The following is an 8,099-nucleotide window of genomic DNA, read 5'->3' as shown; positions in this document are numbered from 1 at the left end:
TCAACGACAGATCACTTCCGAGTGACTAAGAAAAATCAAAAAAAAATCAGACCATAGCCGATTGCCAGCAATCGACCACGGTCTCGGGGACTACACCCAGTGGGTGCACTCAGCGTGCCCCCACCAGTTTTATTGTTCCACTCGACTACGCTCGAGTGAAACAAGTAAAGTGAGAAATCTCAAGACACAAAGACTACAGTCGACTACCAGCAGTCCACCATAGAATTGACACACCCAGTGGGTGCATGACAAATATCAAGATTTCCAGTCAATGTTTAACTAACCTGGACATTGCTCTAGAGAGCTGAGCTCGCGTCATAAGCTGCTTGGCTGGCGGTTCGGATCGCCTTCACCTGCTCCATCATAATCCCGGCCTGGCGTATGGCTTCCTTGGCAGCGCTTGCTTGGTCCTCCGGGACGTGGTAGGTGGAGAAGAGAGAAGGCGGGTCAGCACTCGACGACGAAGGCGGGCAACCGTCAACGGCTCTGCAAAGGACACGGTAGCCCGAGCAACGTTGCTCCCCTCTGGAATCTGTGGTCCAGGTGCTGAGACAACCGGAACAGCCTTGCCAACAGTCGCCTTCCTGCTCCTCCTCTGCCTCAGTGGCGCGTCATCGTCATCGTCAGGGAGATTGATGACAACGCTAGGTGGAGCTGCAGAAGAAGTTCAAAGTCAAAAATAAAGATTCAATCGACCAAAAGCAAAACCGCACAGATCATACCAGGATGAGAAGTAGCAGCATCTTCCATTTCTTGATCCTCGTGCCTGGTTGAAGTCTCAGAAGTAGCAGCACTACGATTTCAAATATTAGTCGGTCAGCGATTGAGTCGACCAATAATGAAAAACATGAGTTATGCCGTTACCCAGAAACAGTCGGAATTTCCATCCTCATCTTCGGTAGGGCCTTCGCCGGTTTTGTCGGGGCCGCTCGGGGTTGCTTCGACACCTTTTCAGTCGGCGCCGGTGAAGTTGCCCGAGGGCGTTTCGTCGACTGCCCAGCAGGTACGACTCCCTTGCCACGATCAGCCGCAGGGTCGTGGGCGAGCTTGGACCTTCTTTCGGAACGAGGAGGTGCAACTTCGTCCTCCTCTTCCTCCTCCTCTTCCTCCTCATCAGAGCCTGCACCTTCGTCACCCTCATCGGCATCCGACTCCCACTCCTCTTGGCTTTCGCCTCCGCTTCCCTCCTCCTCTTTGGCCTGCGCCTGCGCCCCGTTGGGCATCGAGTACAACTCGGTGGTTTCCTGAAAGACAGCAAGCAAGACAAAAGTCAATCGACTGATCTACGACGAAACAGAATAGACGGAGCAATCGGAGGAAAATGGTCGTACCTTGTCCGCCTCATAAGATTGGTCTTGTGGCGGGATCCTCCTGGCTCCACGAGGGTTGTCCTTGTTCCCCGTGATGGCAGTCATCCACCTCCCCAGTGTGGCATCATCGACCTCCTCTGGGCGGACCCGACTGGTGTCTTCTGTACCAGAATACAGCCACATCGGGTGGCCCCGGTACTGGAGTGGTTGGATGCGCCGCCAAAGGAAAACCTCCAGAAGGTCCATGCCAGTCACACCGTCACGAATCAACTGAACTACTCGCTCCATCAACATTTTTACCCGAGCCTTCTCCTCCGGAACTACTTTCAGAGAGGATGGCTTGTTCACTCGACTCATAGAGAAGGGAGGGAGCCCAGTCGACTGCCCTGGCGTCGACTGGTCTTGGCAGTAGAACCAGGTCGACTGCCACCCTCTGACTGACTCGGGAAGGGTCATAGCTGGGAAAGCGCTCTTACTCCTCATCCGGACCCCGAGATCCCCACACATCTGGATTACCTGAGTTCTCTCGTCATTGGGGCTGGCCTTTTTCACCGTCTGAGAACGACAAGTTAATATGTGTTTGAAGAGGCCCTAGTGCGGCCGACAACCCAAGAAGTTCTCACACAAAGATACAAAGGCGGAGAGATAGGCAATGGAATTGGGGGTAAAGTGGTGAAGCTGAGCTCCAAAGAAATTCAGAAACCCTCGAAAGAAAAGATGCGGTGGCAGAGAGAACCCTCGATCTACATGAGTCGCCAAGAGGACACACTCACCCTCCTGAGGCTGTGGCTGCCACTCCATCCCCGGGAGCCTCGCCGCCCCGTGCGCAATCAGGCCTTCGTCGGCCAGGTCGTCGAGATCCTTTTGGGTGATGGTCGAGCGGATCCAATCACCCTGGATCCAACCTTGCGGCAAACGGGACCGCGACGAGGATCCCCCTCGACTGGTCGCTCTCCCCTTCACTTTCGCCGCCGCCGTCGCCTTCTTCGCCCGCTCCAAAGCCGCCGTCTTCTCTTTCACCATTGTCGCCGACGAGGCCGGAACGGAGCAGTAGCGTCGGGCAGTTGGTGGGCACAGTGGATGAATCTGGAGGCGAGGAAGGAGAAAATGAGGAGGCACTGTTCAAAAAACCTCCACCGGTTTCCTTATATGGGGTCAGTTCCGAGTGGCCGACAGGTAGGCCTAGGCGATCTTGTCAAATCCCGAAACAGTCGCGCAAGCGATACGTGGCGAAAAAGGTGGTGCGAGAATCGAGGCGTCCCTGCCTTATCCCATCCGAGTACCGCGGTCTGCTCCACTTCGCGCGCTTCCCAAAATTCGGATCCCACTAAATCCGCTAACCACAGGGCAACTTGTCAGACGGAAGATCTCCTGCAATCCGTCGCTCGGAAATTCCCAAGTTCATAAATTTCACTAGACAGATATAAAGAATGGATCAAGGCGACTGAACGAAAGTTGACACCCTCACTTGAAAGTCATTGATCAAGAGCAAAACACCTTTACATCACCAAATAGCAGGTCGGAAAGATGGCCAACTCCTTCCTCACTCAAACCTCGATCCATTCGGGGGCTACTGATGAAGTCATGTACCTAGGGTAGGGTCATGAACCTGACCAAGGTACCCTCCCCAAGGACATCTCTTAGAAGAAGCCGTCTTCCAGTCGACCAAGAGGGACTCCACTCGACGGACTAGAAGAAACTCGACGAACCTGAAGACACTCGACCATGAAGACTCACTCGACAACTAGGAGTTCAAGATCTACTATGTATCCAAACGGTCTGTAATTAAGTAGTCTTAATGGTCATGATGGCACTTTATGTAGGGCGTTACCAGTAACGCCAGACCTTAATGTACTTTAACCCTCTGCTACGTGGGCTGGCTGGGGTCTTGGCATCCTCTATATAAGCCACCCCCCTCCACTGGTAGAAGGGTTCGGACCCCTGTAACTCTCACACACATAATTCAGTCGACCGCCTCCGGGCTCCGAGACGTAGGGCTGTTACTTCCTCCGAGAAGGGCCTGAACTCGTAAAACACTTGTGTGCACAACTGCTCCATAGCTAGGATCTTGCTTCTCCATACCTACCCCCCATTCTACTGTCAGGCTTAGAACCACGACAGGGGGCGCCTCCACTTGCCTTGGGGGGCAAGGCACCCCCCTTGGCCACCGCCCCCCTAGGAGATCCCATCTCCTAGGGTCGGCGCCCCCCTGGGGACCCTATATATAGAGGGGGGAGGGAGGGCAGCCGCACCCTTGCACTTGGCGCCTCCCTTCCCCCTTGCTACACCTCTCCCTCCCGCAGACGCTTGGCGAAGCCCTGCCGGGATCCCTGCTGCATCCACCACCACGCCGTCGTGCTGCTGGATCTTCATCAACCTCTCCTTCCCCCTTGCTGGATCAAGAAGAAGGAGACGTCACGCTTACCGTACGTGTGTTGAACGCGGAGGTGCCGTCCGTTCGGCGCTAGGATCTCCGGTGATTTGGATCACGACGAGTACGACTCCCTCAACCCCGTTCTCTTGAACGCTTCTGCTCGATCTACAAGGGTATGTAGATGCACTCCTCTCTCTCGTTGCTAGATGAACTCATAGATAGATCTTGGTGAAACCGTAGAAATTTTTTATTTTCTGCAACATAACCCAACAAAAAATACGTTTGCAGCGCGCCGATCGCCTGTTTTGGCACAGCTGGGAGCGCCGGCTCCAGCGGCCGCTGTAAACTTAGCGCGCGCGCGTAGTTCCTGCAGGTGCGCTAAAATGCAGCGTGCGCGTTCTCGCACAAACAACATATGCGCTCAAAACACAAGAAAAAGATCAAACACAAACAAAATAAATCAACAAAAATAGTTGAATTTCGTTATTACAACTCAAGCAAATAGTTTATCTTTCAAAACAACTCGGTGCAATGCGTCTGAGCAAGTCGGTGCTCATCCTAAACCGACGCCGGAAGTTTGACTCGGGATACACGGGACTATCCGCGAAATAGTGCCTGATCAATCTATTGTGGGCATCAATCCTATCCCTCCAAATTTTCTGCCGATCAATAACCGAATCACCATGCTTCGGTTTTTTATTGATGTGCATAGCTAGGATCATTGCAAGATCCTCCTCTTTCATATCAAATTCTTCTTTGGAAGAATCATATGACAAACTCATCTACAATGTTCAATTTAAACTAGGCTATAAAAACTACAAACAACATTCACCAAATTCATGTAAAACATATGAAGTCGAAGCAATACATACCTTGCGGGTGTTTTGTCGAACACCTTGCGGGCGCCGAGCGCTAGTGGGCGGCCGGGCGCTGTTTGTCAGAGGACTGCCGCGCGCGAGGGACGGCGGTGACTAGAGGGAGATGGAGGAAGCAGCGGCGGCGCGGGGATAGGCCGAGGACGCGCCGAAACGGTCGCCGGAAGAAATGGCGTGGCGCGGGTTGGGGCGGCGCCAGCGGCTGAATGGGGTAGATGGAGTTGCGAGCGGGTGCTCGAGTGTCCAGCATGCGGGAGCGGGTGCAGCAAATAAACGACGTGCGATGGCATTTTGATCCGCGCGCTGAACTAGTTATGCTGCGCGCGCCGTTTTTGCGCCACCGCTGGAGCGCTCGGAGCGGTAGCACGCGCGCAAAAAGCACTAATTTTTCAGCGCGGCGCTTATATAGCGCGTTTTGGAGATGCTCCGAGAAAACCGGAAAATATCGCTTGCTCACCTCGTGCTGCTACCCGTGGTACACGGACGATCGATGCTCCCGCGTGCCCCCCACTACTCCTCCAGTTAGTTAGTTAATAATGATGAAAGAACTGAGCTGCTCAAGCTCCTTCGTTCTCGGTCAACGCCTTCTCCGTTTCTTCACTTGTTCTGTGATTTTTTAGCGGTGCCTCTGGGCCATGGCGACCTTCACCTCCCGCACGTCAGCTCCTCAGATCCGCTCTTCCCCGCTCGCTCCCTCTCATTTCTCGTTTCGTGGTTTGGAGTCTGAATGGTCTGTCGTCTCGGCTGAATCTGTGTGTCGCATCGCAGGAAGCCCCACGTGAACGTGGGCACCATCGGGCACGTCGACCACGGCAAGACCACCCTCACCGCCGCCATCACCAAGGTCAGTCAGATCAGGCCCGCTCTGCTTCGATGCTGTGCCAGTGCCAGCGGCTGATCTGAATTCTGAAGGCATTTTCTTTTCTTTAGGTGCTAGCCGAGGCAGGGGGCTTTAGTAAGGCGCTGCCGTGCAACCAGATCGACGACGCCCCCGGTGAGAGATCTAGAGGAATCACCCTCTCGACGGTCTGCTCTCTTGCCGCTTGCCCCATCATTTTTCATATTTGCAGTTCATCCTAATGGTGCAGAGGCCCTGGGTTATTCTCCTTCCCTAAAAAAGAAAAACAAAATCCACATTTGCAGACAAGTGCTGATTTCGTGGGGTTGTTTCACGCTGTTAGACTGTATTTACATGTGTATATTGTAACGTTGTATACCACCTCATTATATATATATGTGATAGGCCACCCCTAGAGGGTTGTGTCGGTTCCCCCCAAAGCCTATTGTCTTACATGGTATCACGCTAGGTTACGTCCGCTTCCGCCTAAAAACCCTAAACCGCCGCCGCCGCTGCCGCCGCCACCGCCGCCGCCGCCGCGCCCGCCGTCGCCGTCGCCCGACTGCTATGACGTCCGCCGCTGCGTCCGGCTCCACCGCCACCGGTTTTCTGCCGGCCTCCCTCGCGGCACTTCTCTCGAGGCCGCTGGATGCCGCCTCCCTTCAGGCGCCGATCGGGACACGGAGCGTCGGCTCCCTCTTCGCGCTCCCGCCGGCTGCTACTTCGCCCGGGCAGGCGCTTGTGGCCCACACCGCCGCCGCCCCGTCAACCGCGGCTGTCGCGCCCTCGGCCACTGCGCCGCTGGTGGCGGAGGACGTCGCGCTGGCAGGCTTCGCGGCGTCAACCGCGGCCATCGCGCCCTCTGTTACCGCGCCGTCTGCCCCTCTGACTGTCTCCACGGTGGTCTCACCTCAGCCAGTCTCCTCGATGGGATCGCAGCCGCCGCCGCCGTTTCACTTCGGCCATCTCATCACCATCACGTTGTCGTCGGACAATTACATCTTCTGGCGCGCGCAGGTTCTTCCGCTTCTTGGGAGTCACTATCTGCTTGGCTATGTCGACAGCTCTCTCCCTTGCCCTCCTGCGCTGGTTGACAGCGTGCACGGTCCGGTCTATAATCCGGCTCACCGTGTCTGGACAGGGCAGGATCAGGCGAACCTCTCCTCCATCCAGGGGTCGCTCCCTCCGGCCGTTGCTGGGCTTGTTGTCTTCGCCAAGACGTCCCACGAGGCATGGACTATTCTTGAGCGCTCGTTTGCGGCACAGTCGCAGGCTCGTGTATCTGGGCTCCGTCGCCAGCTTGGGGAGTGTCAGAAGCTTGACTCCACCGCCACCGAGTTCTACAACAAAGTCAAGAGTCTCGCCGACACGCTGGCCTCCATTGGACAGCCCCTCACCGACTCCGAGTTCAACTCGTTTATTGTCAATGGTCTTGATGAGGAGTATGACGCCCTAGTCGAGATCATCAATGAGAGGGGCAACTCCACGCCCATGCCAGCACACGAGGTCTTTTCACGCCTCCTGCTTACTGAGCAACGAGTCGAGACGCGCCGATCCAGGGGCAACGGCGCCCTCTCGGCAAACGCCGCCACCAAGGGTGGTCGCTCCTCTGCTTCATCCAGGGCTCCTTCGGGGCAGTCACCACCACCCGCCTCGGCCCCTCCTCCTACTGCGACGCTACCAGGGGCTGGCGGTCCACGTGTGTGCCAGCTTTGTGGTCGCGATGGGCACTGGGCCTCGAAGTGTCACAAGCGCTTCCAGCGGGGTTTTCTTGGTCTCGGCAATGACGGGAAGGATACACGCAACTTTGCTCGTCAGGTCGCCATGGCTGATCGTCCGCCGCCGCAAAAGCCACAGGGACACACTCAGTCCTACTCCATTGATCCCCACTGGTACATGGACTCTGGAGCGACAGAGCACCTGACCAGTGAGATGGGGAAGCTTCACACTCGTGAACCCTACCATGGCTCCGACAAGATCCACACCGCCAGTGGAGCAGGTATGCACATCTCTCATATTGGTCAAGCATCACTTCTCACTAGACATGCCAATAGGAGTCTTCAACTTCCCAATGTTCTTCGAGTTCCATCTGTGACACATAATCTTCTTTCAGTTCCTAAACTCACTCGTGATAATAATGTGCTTTGTGAATTTCATCCTTTTGATCTTTTTATTAAGGATCGGGGCACGAGGGACATTCTTCTTAGTGGGCGGCTCTGCCAAGGTCTCTATCGTCTGGAGCATCCTGGCGTCGCTCGCGTCTTCAGTGGAGTTCGGGTATCTCCGTCACAGTGGCATGCTCGTCTTGGTCACCCGGCCACACCTATTGTCCGGCATGTTTTGCGTCGTCATGAGCTTCCTAGTGTGTCTAGTAATAAAGATGTAGCAGTGTGTGATGCTTGTCAGCAGGGGAAGAGTCATCAACTTCCTTTTTCTGAGTCCAGTCGTGAGGTGAAACATCCTTTAGAACTTGTGTTTTCAGATGTATGGGGTCCTGCTCAGACTTCTGTTAGTGGTCATAATTACTATATCAGTTTTGTTGATGCTTACAGCCGCTTTACCTGGCTTTATCTTATCAAACGTAAATCTGATGTGTTTGACATTTTTGTTCAGTTCCAAAAACATGTTGAACACCTTCTCAAGCACAAAATTGTTCATGTTCAGTCGGACTGGGGTGGCGAGTATCGCAACCTCAACTCCTT

General features: G+C 54.8%; 1 pseudogene; it reads left to right on the top strand.

Annotated features, from left to right (window-relative positions):
* The first annotated feature begins 1,080 nt into the window (after positions 1–1,080).
* Positions 1,081–8,099, top strand: part of LOC119306815 — an 18,161-nt pseudogene continuing 11,142 nt past the window's right edge.

The sequence above is a fragment of the Triticum dicoccoides genome, chromosome 5B, assembly GCF_002162155.2.
Source record: "Triticum dicoccoides isolate Atlit2015 ecotype Zavitan chromosome 5B, WEW_v2.0, whole genome shotgun sequence".
In the NCBI taxonomy this organism is placed as follows: Eukaryota; Viridiplantae; Streptophyta; class Magnoliopsida; order Poales; family Poaceae; genus Triticum; species Triticum dicoccoides.
Note: the sequence above shows the minus strand (reverse complement) of the source record. Positions and strands in the feature narration are given on the sequence as shown.